The sequence below is a fragment of the Salmo salar genome, chromosome ssa11, assembly GCF_905237065.1.
Source record: "Salmo salar chromosome ssa11, Ssal_v3.1, whole genome shotgun sequence".
In the NCBI taxonomy this organism is placed as follows: domain Eukaryota; kingdom Metazoa; phylum Chordata; class Actinopteri; order Salmoniformes; family Salmonidae; genus Salmo; species Salmo salar.
In genome coordinates this window covers 104,264,365-104,272,631 of record NC_059452.1, presented here as the reverse complement: position 1 = coordinate 104,272,631, position 8,267 = coordinate 104,264,365, and the positions used below count along the sequence as shown (strand labels likewise).

At 40.2% G+C, this 8,267-nt stretch overlaps 1 long non-coding RNA gene across 1 annotated transcript; it reads left to right on the top strand.

Annotated features, from left to right (window-relative positions):
• The first annotated feature begins 2,922 nt into the window (after positions 1 to 2,922).
• LOC106563866 (uncharacterized) lies at positions 2,923 to 6,421 on the top strand. Its single transcript, XR_001319343.2, has 2 exons — positions 2,923 to 5,121; positions 5,338 to 6,421. It is a non-coding gene; the product is annotated as an uncharacterized lncRNA (long non-coding RNA).
• Positions 6,422 to 8,267: the final 1,846 nt, after the last annotated feature.

Genomic DNA, 8,267 nt, shown 5'->3' with positions numbered 1-8,267 from the left:
GTTTTTGCAAAACAAAGTAATGATTTAGCCAGTCAACTGGGGGTGAGGGGGGAAAAACATTGTATGTTGCTATGACAACCATCTCAATTTGCTGTCAGTGTCGTTCGAATCCATTCACTTTATATGGGACGGTGCAGATCACAGTTCAATATTGAAAAGGTCAGAGAGACAGACGGCATGGTTTATAATATGCTTTTTTTTTATAGTGGAGATCACGTTTTATAAATTGCCTGGCTGGGCTGATGAGACAGTGGAGTGCAGCAGTCAGATGGAACAGAGTAAATAGGCATTTTATAACGTCATAGATTTAGCCGGTGGTAACTTGTGGAATAGACACCGGCTGGAATGCGGTTTTAACCAATCAGCATTCAGGATTAGACCCACCCGTTGTATTAAAATATAATAATATCTCCTGTTCTCCTCCACTATAATATAATATATTATCTCCTCTCCTGTTCTGCTCCACTATAATATAATATATTATCTCCTCTCCTGTTCTGCTCCACTATAATATAATATATTATCTCCTCTCCTGTTCTGCTCCACTATAATATAATATATTATCTCCTCTCCTGTTCTGCTCCACTATAATATAATATATTATCTCCTCTCCTGTTCTGCTCCACTATAATATAATATCTCCTCTCCTGTTCTCCTCCTCTATAATATATTATCTCCTCTCCTGTTCTCCTCCTCTATAATATAATATATTATCTCCTCTCCTGTTCTCCTCCTCTATAATATAATATATTATCTCCTCCACTATAATATAATATATTATCTCCTCTCCTGTTCTCCTCCTCTATAATATAATATATTATCTCCTCTCCTGTTCTCCTCCTCTATAATATAATATATTATCTCCTCTCCTGTTCTCCTCCTCTATAATATAATATATTATCTCCTCTCCTGTTCTCCTCCACTATAATATAATATATTATCTCCTCTCCTGTTCTCCTCCACTATAATATAATATATTATCTCCTCTCCTGTTCTCCTCCACTATAATATATTATCTCCTCTCCTCTTCTCCTCCACTATAATATAATATATTATCTCCTGTTCTCCTCCACTATAATATAATATATTATCTCCTCTCCTGTTCTCCTCCTCTATAATATAATATATTATCTCCTCTCCTGTTCTCCTCTATAATATATTATCTCCTGTTCTCCTCCTCTATAATATAATATATTATCTCCTCTCCTGTTCTCCTCCTCTATAATATAATATATTATCTCCTCTCCTGTTCTCCTCTATAATATATTATCTCCTGTTCTCCTCCTCTATAATATAATATATTATCTCCTCTCCTGTTCTCCTCCTCTATAATATATTATCTCCTCTCCTGTTCTCCTCCTCTATAATATATTATCTCCTCTCCTGTTCTCCTCCACTATAATATAATATATTATCTCCTCTCCTGTTCTCCTCCACTATAATATAATATATTATCTCCTCTCCTCTTCTCCTCCACTATAATATAATATATTATCTCCTGTTCTCCTCCACTATAATATAATATATTATCTCCTCTCCTGTTCTCCTCCTCTATAATATAATATATTATCTCCTCTCCTGTTCTCCTCTATAATATATTATCTCCTGTTCTCCTCCTCTATAATATAATATATTATCTCCTCTCCTGTTCTCCTCCTCGTTGCTCCAACTGAGCTACAGAGGACCTCTAACCTGAACTGTTTTATTTGTCTCTCCCTTTCTATCTCTCTCCCTCTTTCTCTCTCTCTCTCTCCCTCTTTCTCTGAGTTTGTATCTTAGTCACTTTAAATCACTACTGTCACCACCCAATGCCCCCCACTTCCCAAACGATCCAGTACCAGCGTGTAATACCCACAACAACATCACTGATGACGACGGCAGCAGCAACAACAGCATCAATAATGACAGCAGCAACAATGATGACAGCAACAATGATGACAGCAACAATGATGACAGCAGCAACAACAGCATCAATAATGACAGCAGCAACAATGATGACAGCAACAATGATGACAGCAGCAACAACAGCATCAATAATGACAGCAGCAACAATGATGACAGCAACAATGATGACAGCAGCAATGATGACAGCAGCAGCAACAGCATCAATGATGACATCAGCAACAGCAGCATCAATGATGATGGCAGCAACAGCAGTCAGAAACAGTCCTGGTAAAGTGGTGAAGGTCAGACAGTCTGTATCCCTCGCCACAATGACTTAAACAGGATCCGCAATGATCTGGTCCAGACTCCTGTCCTAAGACTGAGAGACAGTCAGGAGAAGTCCCTGAGCACTACCCACACCAAGACTCCCAGCTCCCCTTTACTAAGAGATGCACGGTTTACTACCACTAGTGTCCCAATGACGTGTATGTACAGTACCTTTTGGAAAATTTTCAGACCCCTTGACTTTTTCCACATTTTGTTACGTTACAGCCTTATTCTAAAATGGATGAAATTGTTTTTTCCCCCTCAATCTACACACAATGCCCCAAACTGACAAAGCAAAAACAAGTTTAGAAATGTTTGCTAATTTATTAATAAATAAAAAAACTGAAATCACATTTACATAAGTATTCAGACCCCTTACTCAGTACTTTGTTGAAGCACCTTTGGCAGTGATTACAGCCTCGAGTCTTCTTCGGTATGATGCTACAAGCTTGGCACACCTGTATTCGGGGAGTTTCTCCCATTCTTCTCTGCAGATCCTCTCAAGCTCTGTCAGGTTGGATGGGGAGTGTTGCTGCACAGCTATTTTCAGGTCTTTCCAGAGATATTTGGTCAGGTTCAAGTCCGGGCTCTGGCTGGGCCACTCAAGGACATTGAGACTTGTCCCGAAGCCACTCCTGCCTTGTCTTGGCTGTGTGCTTAGCGTTATTGTCCTGTTGGAAGGGGAACCTTCGCCCCAGTCTGAGGTCCTTAGGGATCTGGAGCAGGTTTTCATCAAGGATCTCTCTGTACTTTGCTCCGTTCATCTTTGCCTCGGTCCTGACTAGTCTCCCAGTCCCTACTGCTGAAAAACATTTCCACAGCGTAATGCTGCCACCACCATGCTTCACCATAGGGATGGTGCCAGGTTTCCTACATACGCTTGGCATTCAGGCCAAAGAGTTCAATCTTGGTTTCATCAGACAAGAGAATGTTGTTTCTCGTGGTCTGAGAGTTCTGTGTAGAACTCTGGGGCTCTCCACAGATTAACTCTGGAGCTCTGTCAGAGTGACCATCGGCTTCTTGGTCACCACCCTGACCAAGGCCCTTCTCCACCGATTGCTCAGTTTGGCCGGGCGGTCCAGCTCTAGGAAGAGTCTTGGTGGTTCAAAACTGTGTTCTTGGCGTCCTTCAATGTGTTGGTACTCTTCCCCAGATCTGTGCCTCGACACAAACCTGTCTCGGAGCTCTACCGACAATTCCTTCGACCTCATGGCTTGCTTTTTGCTCTGACATGCATGCACTGTCAACTGTGGGACCTTTTTATAGACAGGTGTGTGCCTTTTTCCAAATCATGTCCAATCTAATGAATTTACCACAGGTGGACTCCAAGTTGTAGAAACATCTCAAGGATGATCAATGGAAACAGGATGCACCTGAGCTCAATATCAAGTCTCATAGGAAAGGGTCTGAATTCTTATGTAAATAAGGTCTTTCAGAGATATAGATAGATAGATAGATGCAAAAAATAATCCACTTGTTTTCACTTTGTCATTATGGGGTATTTGTGTGTAGATTGCTGAGGATATATATATATTTTAGAATAAGGCTGTAACGTAAGAAAATGTGGAAAAAGCCAAGGGGTCTGAATACTTCCCGAACGGGTGGTGTGTGTGATTACGTTAAGACTCTGGCTTGGTGGGTGGAAGGAAGGAAGATCACGATCTGTTTGTTTTTTTGAGGAGGAGGAGGAGGATGGGTGATGTAGAAACTCCCCACATTTCAAACCAGGGAACGGGTCTGTCATCTGGATGCGTAAGGACCGGGTTTGAACTTTTTTCATTTGAAACACAAAAATGTTGTACTATTGTTTATTTTATTTTTATTATTATTTTTTATGTCAGGAAATGTTTGGTTTTTGTTCAAAATGTCATGAAATCAACCCTAGGTCCATTGGCATTTCTTATTTTGCGACACTTGTGTGTGGATTGTTTGTATGTGTAGCTAGTATGTGTAACACTTACACAATATATTGCTTGCTGCATCTCACTATTGTGAGAGAAGGACTACACTCCTGCCCATGCTTTAAATTTCAAAAGGACCTTAAAAATAGTGTGGTTTTGTATTGTTGGAGACAGGAATCTGATCACTAACCCCTCTACATGATGAAGGGGGTTGGATGAAGTTGCCTCCAGACCAGAGTTGAGGTCAATTCGAATTGAAGGCAGTCATTTCAGGAAGTTATTTGAATATAAAAATATACATATATATATATAAGTTATTAGCTTCTACTTTTCAGTTTATTGAGAAGTCATTAAAAAATGTGCACCTTTTTTTTTTATTTCAATGATTTTTAAATTGGAATTTCAGTTTTCTTCCTGACTTGACGTCCATCCAATGGAATTGAGCTCAGCCCTGCTCTATATACTGTTCTAAGATCAGTTGTGTATTTCTGCCATCCATGGTTAAGGCCAAGCTTTGCAGAGAATAAGCTGATCCTAGCTCTGGGAAACATGGAAACTAGTTTCACTTGGAGCTTCTAGAGGTCACTCAGGACAAGGTCAGGGCTCAAAGGTCAGACGGGCCCTGGTTGCATGTGCACAGCCCAGCGACCTCTCACCTCTCCTCCAGAGACTAAGTGTGCTTCCCAAATGGCACCATATTCCCTATATAGTGCACTACACCATATAGGGCTCTGGTCAAAAGTAGTGCACTATAAAGGGAAAGGGGTGCCATTGGGGACGCAGGACAGAACAATGAGAGAACAATAATGGATGGTGATCGTCCTTAGACACTAAGGTGACTGTCACTGAGAGCAGTTAACCCGCGTGTCTGTGTGTGAGAGAAGCTTAACAACAAATGATTCAGTCTCACTTCAGAGGAGACCACTGAGGAGGTGACCTCGTCCCCAGCCTCTTAATGCCATCAGTAGCCAGATGCCATTCAGAGAGGAGGAGCTCAGGAGAATGGAAGGTAGATGGTGGTACTGTAGTCAGAGGAGAATGGAAGGTAGATGGTGGTACTGTAGTCAGGGGAGAATGGAAGGTAGATGATGGTACTGTAGTCAGAGGAGAATGGAAGTTAGATGATGGTACTGTAGTCAGAGGAGAATGGAAGGTAGATGATGGTACTGTAGTCAGAGGAGAATGGAAGGTAGATGGTGGTACTGTAGTCAGAGGAGAATGGAAGGTAGATGGTGGTACTGTAGTCAGAGGAGGAGAATGGAAGGTAGATGATGGTACTGTAGTCAGAGGAGAATGGAAGGTAGATGATGGTACTGTAGTCAGAGGGAGGAGCTCAGGAGAATGGAAGGTAGATGATGGTACTGTAGTCAGAGGAGGAGAATGGAAGGTAGATGATGGTACTGTAGTCAGAGGAGAATGGAAGGTAGATGATGGTACTGTAGTCAGAGGAGGAGAATGGAAGGTAGATGATGGTACTGTAGTCAGAGGAGGAGAATGGAAGGTAGATGATGGTACTGTAGTCAGAGGAGGAGAATGGAAGGTAGATGATGGTACTGTAGTCAGAGGAGAATGGAAGGTAGATGATGGTACTGTAGTCAGAGGGAGGAGCTCAGGAGAATGGAAGGTAGTGGTAGATGGTCAGTTTCATGTATACTTGTCTAGGACACTGACTGGATCCACTCCCTGGTTGTTTCTCCTTGGTTGTGATCCAGGGCCGTCACTTTCTTTCTTTTTCTGAGCGAACTCCTTGACTTTACAAAAGACTGACATACACAGAGAGTCTCTCACTGTCTTTCTTTTGAAAAAGGACACCTTTTCATTTTGATGATGAAAGAGCTGTTTTTGTTGAGTGAATATTCTTTTGTATATTGTATGGTAAGCCATTTGGTCTTCTTAGTTAAACAATCAACGTCCTGAAATCATTTGATTTGACATGTAGCATTTCAATGAGGACTTCAGTAAAAAAAAATTGATACCAAATATATGTCTGATTGACAACTTTTCAGAGATGTACCACCTAATGTCAATAATTCTAATACGTTTCCATAGTAATGGATTTTATTACTTCACATTAATGGTGATTTAAATGATTACTAATTATTGATTATTATTTTAACTGAACTACTGGTAAAACATCTGTCACTGATGTAGCTACATGACAATGTCAACATTTTATTTTGTTAGTCGCTATGGCCAATGACAATGCGGAGAAATTAAATGAATAACAACATTGCGTGTTACAATGAGATGATGTAATGTATATTTCCTGATTCGGGTAAAAAAAAAAAAAAAAATCATTCTGATAGGTTCCTCAATCCCCAGGTTTATCAGAAATCCTGGTTGGAAGATTCCTGAAATCATTAGGAGGGGGGGGGGGGGAAGGAGGAAATATGGAGGTTCATTTATAACCTTTGTGTAAATGTAACACTAAACAGCTGCATGCGCCATTTATGAAAAAACTGAGCTTGCACAAAAATGTGGATTTGTAACACCATACATACGCACGTTTCCCATTATACAGTGCCTTTGGAAAGTATATTGACTTTTTTTCTACATTTTGTCATTCTACAGCCTTAGAATTACAAAATGTAATTGTTTTTTTTTCCCCCTCTCGTCAATCTACATACATACATAAAACTATAATGACGAAGCAAAAAAAGGATTTTAGAAATATTAGCAAATAAATGAAAAATGGTAATATTACATTTACGTAAGTATTCAGACCCTTTACTCAGTACTTTGTTGAAGCACGTTTGGCAGCGATTGCATCCCTGATTTAACTCTTTAGTCATATCCCAGTTTACCCTGATTAACTCTTTAGTCATATCCCAGTTTACCTATATTCTTATGGTCTTGCCTACATCTAGCAACTTGTTTTTAAAATTATATGAGAAAAAAATATACAATTTCATTTGGAACGGCAAGCCAGACAAAATGAAAAGGGCCTATTTCTATAATGAATATGAATTCAGAGGGCAGAAATGATTTAAATATTAAAGCGTTAGACCTCTCACTAAATGCTTCAGTCATACAAAAGTTATACTTAAATCCGAACTGGTTCTCTAGCATCTTAGTAAGAATGTCTCACCCCATGTTCAAGAATGGCCTTTTTCCCTTTATTCAGATTACAATCTCTCACTTTAAGTTATTTGAAAATGATTTTCACGGTAAGGTCTACACCAGCTATATCAGGCACTACACGGTAAAGTCTACACCTGCTATATCAGGCACTACATGGTAAGGTCTACACCAGCTGTATCAGGCACTACACCTGCTATATCAGGCACAGTAAAGTCTACATCGGCTGTATCCAGTATTTTCTACCACTGTCTGCACTGGCGTTCTGAGATCCTCCATTAAAGAACCAATAGGAGAAGAAATGTCTCCAACTGTTTAGTGATGTTGATTCCCCCATGACTTGTCATCCCGTGTGTGTTTTCATGGCAAGCTATTATACAAAGTGTGTGTCTGGGTTCTCTGAATCTTTGTGTAACATGTCTCTTGGCCTTTTGTGACGATTTAAAGACTCCAGAATTCCCCCGCCCCCCACCGGCCCCCCCCACCGGGCACACCCCCCCCCCCTCTCCCTCCAAAAAGTTTTGACTACCTTAAATGAAAATATGACTAAAAGACACATTCAACACCACCTTTCATCGAATCAGATGGCTTATTCATCACAAAACTATTTGATGTTGCCAATTATTTTAATGATTATTTCATTGGCAAAGTGGGCCATTTTAGGCAGGAAATGCCCACGACAAACAGTGAGCAATTATTATATTCATGGATTAAAAAAAATAATAATTATGAAAAAAAAGCAGTGCAAGTTTGAGTTTTGTAAAGTTAGTGTGGGAGAGGTGGGAAAATGTATTGTTAGCGATCAATAATGACAAACCTCCTGGCATTGACAACTTAGATGGAAAGCTACTGAGGATGATAGCTGACTGTATATCCACTTCTATCTGTCGTATATTTCATCTGAGCCTACAGGAAAGTATTTGTCCTCAGGCCTGGAGGGAAGCCAAAGTCATTCCGCTACCCAAGAGTGGTAAAGTGGCCTTTACTGGTTCTAACAGCAGACATATCAGCTTGCTGCCAGCTCTTAGCAAACTGTTGGGAAAAATTGTGTTTGACCAAATACAGTGCTCTTTCTCT